We start from the raw sequence: 10,631 nt of genomic DNA on the forward strand, positions 1-10,631 counted from the left end.
TGTTGACATTTTTTTTTAAAAGATAGCCTGTCTTAAAAAAAAGATATCACCAAAATGTTTTTCCTTCCTTTCAAATAGAGTAAGGAATTTCTAATTGCAAATGTTCTTCTCAGTACTTTAATTCTGATGAAGAAATCATCTGGCAACTCCCTTCTTACAAAAACAGAAAGTGCCATCATATTCTCTCTAAGTCCAAACCTATTCCATTCCATTCTAAGCAAAAACCAAAAAGATAAACACAGAGTTCTATTCAGAAATAACTTTCACAAAATACCATTGTAAACAAGATAATTTTGATGCCCAGAGAGTTACCGATGTTTTCAACCAATGGCAAATTTTAACAGATCCAAGTATAGATACACAGGGTATAGTCTGCCCTAAAGCAAATAGGTATTTAAGAATTAACTAATAAAGATTAAGTATAAATCCACTTTGTCAAAAGTCCTTTGTTCTTTACAGTTTTTAAAAGTCATCAGAAAATCTAAACTGCAATGGTCTAAAACCCTGAATTTATTCTGAAAGAAACTACATCTTAAATGTTTGACACTGTAGTCTTGATAATAGTTAAAAATACCAAATTTCCTAAGCAATTTAAACAAACCTCAAATTTCAAAATAGAAAAGACTTAGAAAAGATTTCTGTGAACATTAACAATCTACCTGTAGCCAGGAACTGGTGGCTGAAACATATAATCCTACCTGCTCAAGAGCTGGGTTCAGAAGGATGCTGATATGAAGGCAGCCCTGAAAAAATAGTGTGGCAGACCCTATTCCAAAAAAATCACATAAAAAGGCTTGTGGAGCGCCTCAAATGGCAAGAATGCCTGCCTAGGAGGCATGAAGCCGTAAGTTCAAACCCCAGTGCTGCCAAAACAGAAAAGAATATATTCTTGGTAAAATTACAGATGTCTTCATGCAGGTGTATACCCTGAGAAATTTTTGTTAGTTTGGTCTTTTGTGTGTTTGGGGCATCATCTTTTGAATGAGGCATCTGAGTTTTCTCTAACAGGTGCCTGTGAAGCCAGTGTTTTCATAATCAGTTCAACTGTTTTTGCTAAAGTCACTATTTTGGCTTTGAGAGATTATATAATGTCCCTAGAAACAGACATCTGTAGTGAGTTGTTTGCATCATGACCATGTTTTTATTGTGTTTAGTAAAATAAGTATAAGTTATTTATAAATAACTCTTCAATAACCAAGAATACGCAGCTTTACAAATGTTTTCAGTCTCTGGCAATTTCTACATCACTTTTATGCTACTTTCAAGTTTGACATGTTTAAAAGATAAAGATCCTCTCTGATAGTTATTCGAGTCAAGAATAGATTGCTTTAGATACTACAGCTTTGATTTACTACTCTAAATTTAAAACTCTGAACTTGGGACAAAATACTGTGGTTTATGATGTTGGAAAGGGATGGGCTAATTTTACTAATTAGTACAAGTATTTAAACACTAATATTATATAATTTATACAGGAAAGAGGCTTTTAGTGTTCTGTGTGTTTGTCTGAGCCTTGCTAGGCAAGAGCTCTATTGCTCTGAGGCTGAGCCTCACAGGCAGCACAGCCTTTTACAATGAAAGTGCAGACAGTTTCCTGCTCTCTCTCCTAAGAACAAGAGACTTTTACCAGATTCATGTACTTTGTTCTCTGGCAATGCTCCCACACCCCCACACCCCCACTACCTCCACCAAGAGCTCTTTAGCAAAAATAAGGTACATTAATTTCTTTGAAATGCTGTAATATCCATTCACTTGGTATTTTCAAAAGCTGTTATTCTAACACTAAGGTTTCTTCATAATTTACCCACATCTCATATATACATGAGGAATTACACAAAAGCTTGAATTTTGCATTTGATTTTTCACTCATATTATCCCTTTTAAAATTTGAATTCTTCTGAAATGACTTTAGGCCATGAATCAGATGTTACATTGAATAGCTTCCATAATGAAAGACACATTTTGATAGATTGTGCTTGCAGAATCTCTCTTTGTCCTTCACATTCATTTTACTTAGGGTATAGACAAACATGTAAATATTTTCATCCAGTCAGTGACATTGAAAATATCAGAGTGTTCACGTACTATTAGAAAAATGCAGCCCTGCAAGGATATGTGTCTGTATAGGTCAATTTGCATAGGAGAACTATCTTAATGAATCTGCAATATTTTTTACAAAACCCTTAGAAATATTTTCCCCTAGGATCTGTAGCATCCTTCCAAAGATGCAGAAGGTATTGAACATGTCCACGAGATGTCATCATTTTTATGTAGATGCAAGGATGATAATGAGCTTTACCTTCATCTGGAAAAACATATGGTACAGTGCTACTATTCCCTTTTTTTTTGCCACAGAGGCCCATGAACACATCATCTATATAAAGAATAAAATTCAGTGCCTGTAACACCTCATGGACTTTGTCAGCCACTTCACTGGAGAAGACATAGGCAGTGCCAGCCCCATACTCAAGGTAGTTGGTCTCTGGTACATTTCATAACAAACGTAGTATTTGATGCTTTTACCCTACTGGGAGGGGTGCCACAATGAACATAACCAATCCAAAAGTCTTGAACACCAGTTTGTTCTAACCCATGATGGTATTCAATAAGATTTGGCATGTGAAAAAACATGCCATCATCAGCAGGCATCAAGAATTTGCCATGTAGATCAAAGGAGTTTGCCCAACTGAACTGTAGAAGTAATTTAAGAGTAAAAGTGTAGAAAGAATTGGCAAAGTCTTGCTGAATTATATTGTTGTACACTTGGGTCTTCCCAAACCAGTTTTCTTTGCAGTTCTCCATTGAGTGCAGGAGGAGGACCTAAGGCAACCAAAGTTTTGATGCTGGCATTAAGTTAAGACTGAACAAAGTTCTAGTTGCCCCACATTCTTCTAATGGCAGAAAGTCACTCATAGTTCTCAGGAGTCTTTATAAACAGTGAAAGGAGGACATCTTGAGTGTGACACTTCTTGTGGCTTATCAAGTATAGGTAGCAATCTCCCTCTGAACTGTCATAAGAGACAGGGTATCATTCACAAAGTCATAGCTATTTATGAGGTGTCTGTAAGAGTAGGACTTCATTTGTCTCACAATGGGATTATGAGTTGGTCCCCTAAAAACCATCAAACTTAGTATGAAACAAGTGGATAATATCTGAAAAAAACTGCCCGCTTTGACTCTTCTGCTACTTACCAACATTCCCACGTCCACGTGCGTGTTTTTTCAGGATCTGTATTAAACAGACTCTTGCTTCTTCAAGAATATAGAACTTAGTAGTTCACAGAACTTTTATGTGTACTAATTTAAAATGGAAAAGGATCTTCTTTCACACATTTGTTTATTTTCATGTCATTTTCTCTGAGATTGCAAAAGAATGGAACACACTATAGAGTGAGGACATTGGCACACAGCATCCTTCTACCCTGGCATTCTTCGTAGAGTTTCATGTGTGGACTCTGCTCTTGCTGTGAACATGAACTGCCACTGTGTAGTGCACCACAGGCAGGATGCTGGGAAGGCTTCTGAGATGGTCCAGGTGTAGATCCTCCATCAAAGAATTAGTAAGTGTTTTGCTGCACGGTGGAAACAGGACCAAGTTCAACTCCTGCTCCCCAAGGGTACCAGTCAGAGATTGGCTTTCCTCCCTGAGGCAGAGGGCAAGTCACTCATCTCAAAAACAAAGTGCCAGTTGAAGCCTGGAAAGCCAGAATCCAACATGCTTCCTGTGGTCTCTAGCATTGTGAATCAAAACTAGACAACTTCCTAAATGTGATTTAGACATTCAGTGTTTGCCAGAAAACCTGTGTGGGAGACATTATTACAGCACCTGACATGAATACCAGTGTTTAGAACATAATTGTGCGTGTGTCATATTGCAGGAAATTCAGTCTGAGAATGACCAAAAGTTTTAGAGACTCTCTCTCTCTCTCTCTCTCTCTCTCTGTGTGTGTGTGTGTGTGTGTGAGGTAGTTATTGGTGTTTGAACTCAGACCTGGCTTGCCACCCAGGCATCCTACCATGTTCCCAAACCATGTTCAATAATTTTTACACAGCATAAAGTCAACACGTCTTCGGGTGAATCATTAGCAAACAAAACCTTAATAATGCATTTCATCCGGGCACCTTTGGCTCAGGCCTATAATCCTTGTTACTCAGGAGGCAGACCAGATCAGGCAGAAGACACATCTATAATCCTAGCTACTCAGGAGGCACAGGTCTAGAGGACTGTGGTTTAAAGCCAGCCTGGGCAAATAGTTCGCAAGACCCTGTCTTGAAAACACTCAATACTGGTAGCTCAAGTGGTAGAGCGCCTGCCTAGCAAGTGCACGGCCCTGGGTTTAAGTCTCTGTACTGCAGAAAAAAAGTCATTGAAAACTTTGGTGTATCTGGCAGTGCTGGGGTTTGAACCCAGGGCCTGCTAGGCAACCACTCTGCCAGCCCATGGTTATAACTTGGGATCATATCAAGGACATGATCCTAGCTGCTACTCTGCAGAACCTGCCACACCACCTGCTGATGGAGGGCACTCTTGAATATTACACCCTAGATGTCTTAGTCTGAGGTTTCTGACCCAAGGGGTTCCTCAGACCTTGAAATCTCTGAAGTGTAGACTGTCTCTTTCATGCTGATGAGATGACTGGTCATCTGGAAGCCCTAGATAGCTTCAGAATAGGGAATTCTCAGGTAGCTAGAAAGAAAAAAGATTGGTTAAAGGTTGGAGCATTTAAAGTTATTTTTTGTATGTCATTGTCACAGGGTTGGAATGTTCAGCCATGCCCCCCAGATCTCTGGGCAAGGGAAAAGGACTAAAAACTGAATTAACCATCACTCAACAATGACATAATCGATCATGTGGATATAGAAGAACCTGCATAAAATCCCTAAATGATGAAGTGGAGAGAATGGGTGGGGGAAGACAGGGAGGTGATGGGAGGTTATGACCTCAAAACAGGACATGGAAGGTCCTCACATTCCATTCTCCATGCTGTGGGACTGGGGTTGGCAAGACCAGTCCAGCACCACCACCACCACACAAGTTTCCCAGCAGGCACCATAGCTCCCAATCATTAGCTATGAGGGGCCAGATCTGACATTCATGGCTCAGGAAATATGTTTGGAATGAATGATTGAGCAAGAAGAATGGAGAGTATTGGGAAGTGGAAGGAACTCGATTGTTCAGCCAAGCACCTACATTGAATGGGTGTCTACATGCTTTGGGCTTGATGTCCACATGTACTTACCATTTGCCAGTGTGGAAACAGAGGGACAAAAACATCCCTGGGCCAACTTCACAGAGCTGTCTTCAGACTCAGACTGTATCCGTCAGTTTCAAGAGATAACCAGAGGTTAATCAGAAATGGTATCATGCTGATGACACTTGATTTCATTATTTCTTATTTCTGGGCCTCACTTTCTCCTGTAAAGTGAGTGAGTTTGACCAGGTTACTACTCTGATATGTAATCTGATGTTAGAGTTTCCTTTGGAAACTTAAATGTTCAAGAGATTTGACTCTTGCTTTGCTGGGGCAAGGTCAGGTTAGTTAACCTTGAGCAAATGATGGGACATTTATTCAAGTTAATGTTATCTGTGTCTTTTCACACAAGTGGGATTACAGGGGGACCAGCAACACCAGGATTCTGAAGTTATGTCAGGAAGCTCCACTGGGAACACGAGAATTGCCTCCCATAGGGCGAACATCAGGAGAAGTAGGACTGTGAGAAGTAGCAAACTGAACCCAGGCCATGTCCACTTTGCCCTTAGGCCTGACTCCTGGCTCCTCTTCCTCTCAGGCCTGTGGGTTTCCTAAGCATCAGTGAAGGACAAGATCACTGAGCTGCCCAGCATTCCTTTGTTGAACATTCCTTTGTTCTATCAGGTCCTTTACAGATTAACGATGAGCTGACAAAAGGTGCCGTGAATGAACATCCATGAGCTTAGTTCTGTTTCTCTAATAAACTAGACACATGGCGGAATACACCTAGGGAGAAAACTGACATTACTGTCTGATTCCACCTGGAATCTGTACTGACCCACACAGTGCCTGGGCCTTTTACCTGGCCTCTTCTTGGCCCAATTGTGACCATTACCTATGGATCTTCAACTCCTTTAGTATGCATCCATGGTCTGTATTTTCTGTTTTCACTCCATCCATGCCCAGCTCACCTTCATGCCTTCGCTCACCTGTTTTCTGCTCCAAGAATGATGCTCTAACATTGACTAAAAAACTCTGCTTTCAAGTCCTCGAGCTAAAATGCCATCTCTTCCACAAGCTAGTCATACTCCTTTGCTACTACAGTCTCACAGCATATTTGTCTATTTTACTTTCTCAGACTCAAGAAATGGGTGTTTTTGCTCATTTGGTATGGAAGTATTTTTGGTACTGAGTGTCAGGAAGTAAATGGTTTTACTGCATGCCTTCTTACTTTATGTACACAGCAGAGGTGTATTGGTTACTTTTCTCAGATGCTGTGATAAATGTATGACATACACAACTTAAATGGAAGATTTATTCATCTATTTATTATTTTGTTTTGATTTTGATGGTATCCTGGGCTGTCCTCTGACTTCCAAACTTTGAACCTTCACCCTAACCTAAAGAGAAGAATTTTTTGTTTTGGATCATGATTTTATAGATACAGTCCCCTATAGTGTTTGCCACTACTGATTCTGGACCCATGGTGAGGCAGAATATTATAGCTGTGGGAGCATGTGACAGAGGTTACTTATGTTGGACAGGAAGCAGATCTGGTGAGTCCAGGACAGAGGGCCAGCTAAAACCTTCAGAGGCAATTCTGTTTTGATTCACTTTTACTCTGTGTACTAGTACTTTTTAGGGGATATATTACAAAAATGTTTGTTCTACTTTATTATTTGTCTTTTAGCTCCAGTAATTTTTATACAATTAAATATCTCTGTTTCTCATGGAGCATTTTTCTCCTCATGAAGAAACTGTTATTACACCCAAAGTGCATTTGACACTTTCTTATAGCGTTTAAGTTTTATCTCTCTCATTTCTATTTACAGTTTGATTAATGCCTATGCAGTAGATGGGAATACACTATTCCCATTAAGTATCAGTTCATAGCTGCATCATGTATTGAAAGATTGTAAATTCTATCAGCATTGTTCCCTGCCTTCTTCAATTGTATGTATACATGTCAGCCTGAGAAAGTGCTTTCCTTTTCCATGATACACTTTTTTATGTGTTAGCAGTGTAGTGTCCTGAATACCATAGTTTAAACATCTTTTATGTAAATGGCATCCACTGTGACTTTCTGGTCCAAAGATTTTATTTTGTTTTAGGGTTTTTTTTGGTGCAACTAGGGTTTGAACTCCTGGCTTCATGCTCACTAGGAAAGCACTTGACTGCTTGAACCACTCCACCAGCGCATTTTGTCTTGGATATTTTCGAGACAGGATCTCCAGAACCATCTGTGCAGGGTTGGCTTCAAGATCCTCCTGATACCTCCTTCCTGAGCAGTTAGTATTACAGGCATGAGCCTCCAGTGCCCAGGGAGGTCCAACAATTTTAAATGATGTTCTATTATTGTATCTGCAAAATTCAGGAAATGAATGGAGTGGGAAGGAGTGAGCAACTATGTAAGGTAGCTGCCCTCTCTGAGACAGAGCACTATTATTTTAACCTGTATTTAGACTAGTTGTAAATTTATACTCCTATGTCTGAGGAATCACTAAAATAATTCAGAAAGCAAGTATACTTGATGTCCTCATGGATGGGAGATGAGAATTGCATAAAATGCCCAATTAAAAAGTCAAAAATTTTGTGGGGGAGTTAGTATTTTCTTGATAATCTTGAAGTCATTCAGATCTTCCTGAGGTCATATGGCATCATTCCTCTTAATTCATTGTCCTTTGACATTCTCCAATAAAAATTCTAACATATTTCTATTCCCATAGTCTTCTTGAGTCTGATACCATATTTAAGTTTGATCCCTATGAAATCCCTTAGAAGTTTCAAGTGTTGCTGTTTCTCCAATCACAGTGAATTTACTGGACTTCCTATGTAACAGGTTGTGACAAGAGGTGTGACATTGTATCCGTCTGATTAGCTAATTAGAGACTGATCTTCCAACATATATTTTAGAGACTCATCAGGTAGGTTCCCTCTGATTATCATGTCAGAATGTTGTAAGTACTCAGAGGCAGAGGCAAAAGGAAGTTCAGAAGTAGCATATTGATCATGCAAGCTGTTTGGAAATATAGAGCTCCTCTATCAGTCTGGTGAGGTCCATAACACTGAAGTTCCTAGACCTCAGGCAGGGTTGAACTTTGTGCTCAGATATTTCTAATAGACAGCCTCAGCACATGTGATGTTCACTGTCTTGTCCAAACAGTTGTTTATCATTGGTATGAGAGGAATTATAGACCTATTGTTCAAAAAGAATTTGGGTGGGCAGGGGCCTGTAATCCTAGCTACTCAGGAGGTAGAGATTAGGAGGATCCTGGTTCAAAGCCAGCTGTGAGCTACCTCAAAAAACCCATCACAAAAAAAGAGGAAGAGTGGCTCAAGTGGGAAGAGAGAACACTTGCTTATCAAGCATTTGGACCTGAGTTCAACCTACAATGCCAACCCTCATGAAAATAAAAAAAGAAATTGGGTGATCAGAATCATAGTGCTTGTTCTTCTGTGTTTGTTCAAAGTGTTTTCAGAGTAACATGAAAAAATGCTGTGTGAAAGAGTTTATGGATGGAGAGTAAGAGTGTGATGAAGACATGGGATGAAAGTTTTGAGAGCAGTTTCATGTGATCACTTTATGAGGCTAAGTCTAGATGTTCAGTACTGTCAATCTCATCTTCCTCCATGAAATGCACTTGTAATGTTGTAGGCATCTGTGAACTTTGATGATGTGTTTTTTGACTTCACAGAGGAAGAATGGGCTTTCCTTGATCCTTGCCAAAAGGAAATGAACAGAGATGTGAACTCTGTGATGTGAATTCACTCACAAGAGATCATGATCACTATTTCCTAACCAAGAACTGGGGGAGACCAATACATGGTGTGTACCGGTCATCAACTGACAGGGGCAGTTTCACATAATCTGAATCCTTCAACGGTCCTCTGGAGATAGACATTATCGCCATTCCCTCTATTGCCTCATCACCAAGCACACCTTCATGAGCTTTGCGGACAGACCATTTGGTAGGAGCTTTCATTGAAGGCATTTTCAGAATCCTGATTTGTCAGGCTGAAGATGATGGGGCTAAAGGAGGTGAACACTGGATAAGTGGTGGGTATCACTGTAGACCAAGTGCAGTGCCCTTGGCCTGGAGGTAAATGATCACTGCAAACCAATAGTTCACAACCACATCAGTGAGGTGGGCTGTGTGACTGGAGATGATAATGTGCTGGCCATCATCCATCATAGTCACCAAAGAAGATACTGGAATGGACAATGAGGGCTAAACAAGTGACCATTTCCACACAGACACATTGCTCATAAGGAACTACAGGGTAGACACAATGGTGGATTCCATAAAGGGCAGAGAACTTGAGGTGGGAAAGTATTAATGTCACCTTGTCCATGTCTGTGGAACTAGTCCCCCTCAAAAAAATGGACAGATCTTTGGGGGTTCATGAGCACATTGTCATGCAGGAGGTGGAAAGTGGTGACATAATAGTCAAGCCCATGAGCAAAGAGAAAAGCCAAATGTGAAGGGGGACAGTGGGTGAGCAGAGGCCACAGAGCTGATGGAGCAGTGGGTGGAGAGCAGATTGTCCACAGTTGAGGGGTGATGACAACAGTGAACATAATGTCAGAGATGAAGATAGCACATAAGAGGTACCTGGGTGCGAGGAATCTGTGTTCGGTCCAATGGTACCTTATGAGCCAGCTTCCCAGCAGTGTGAGCAAGTGCATCAGCAAGTATGGCAGGGTTAGAGCTGGCAAGAGCTGCTGTTGGCAATACCAAGTAGCGAAAGAGAATAAATTTAGACATAGACATTGTTATGCTTTGAATGTGACTTCTCCATCGCCTCCCCTCCCCCACACAGACTTGGTTTTGAATGTTTGTTTCCTGGTGTTGGACGTATTTGCGTGGATGGTGGTGGAACATTAGCACGTGGGTCCTATCCGGAGGCAGTGAGTCCACAGAGGCACATCTTTGAAGTTTATGGCTACCCCCATCACATCCTATCCCTTCTCTTCCCTTCCCATCCCACCCTCTGGCCACCATGATGAGGTCAGGACCACCATGCTACCATCTCTTGATGGAGTGAAAGCACAGGGACTATGAGCTAAATAAATCTTCATCCTTAAAGTTTATGTTAGGCACTGTGTCACAGGAAGTCAAAAGCTTAACACAAAATTGATACCACAGAAATGAAGTCATTTTGGTGAGTAAACCTAAGTGGTTTTAAGCTTTTGGAACAGTTTTGGCTGGAGAAAGTCTAGGATTCTGTATGCAGAGCCTACTGAAAAATAAAGGAAAAAGGGCAGGGAGCATGGCTCAAATGATAGAGCACTTGTAAGTGCCAGGCCCTGAGTTCAGACCCCAGTATGGACAAAAAAAGGTCAGGAATTGTCACAGCATTGAGAAAACATATGAACACAGTGATACAGTTCTGGCCACATATGGCTTCTGTGTGTGGTTTGATCAGAAGCACAATATA

At 40.6% G+C, this 10,631-nt stretch overlaps 1 pseudogene; it reads right to left on the minus strand.

Annotated features, from left to right (window-relative positions):
• Window positions 1-2,087: 2,087 nt before the first annotated feature.
• Window positions 2,088-9,184, minus strand: LOC141416102 (lactosylceramide 1,3-N-acetyl-beta-D-glucosaminyltransferase-like; annotated as a pseudogene).
• Between the last annotated feature and the right edge of the window lie 1,447 nt (window positions 9,185-10,631).

Source organism: Castor canadensis, chromosome 14 (assembly GCF_047511655.1).
Source record: "Castor canadensis chromosome 14, mCasCan1.hap1v2, whole genome shotgun sequence".
Taxonomy (NCBI): domain Eukaryota; kingdom Metazoa; phylum Chordata; class Mammalia; order Rodentia; family Castoridae; genus Castor; species Castor canadensis.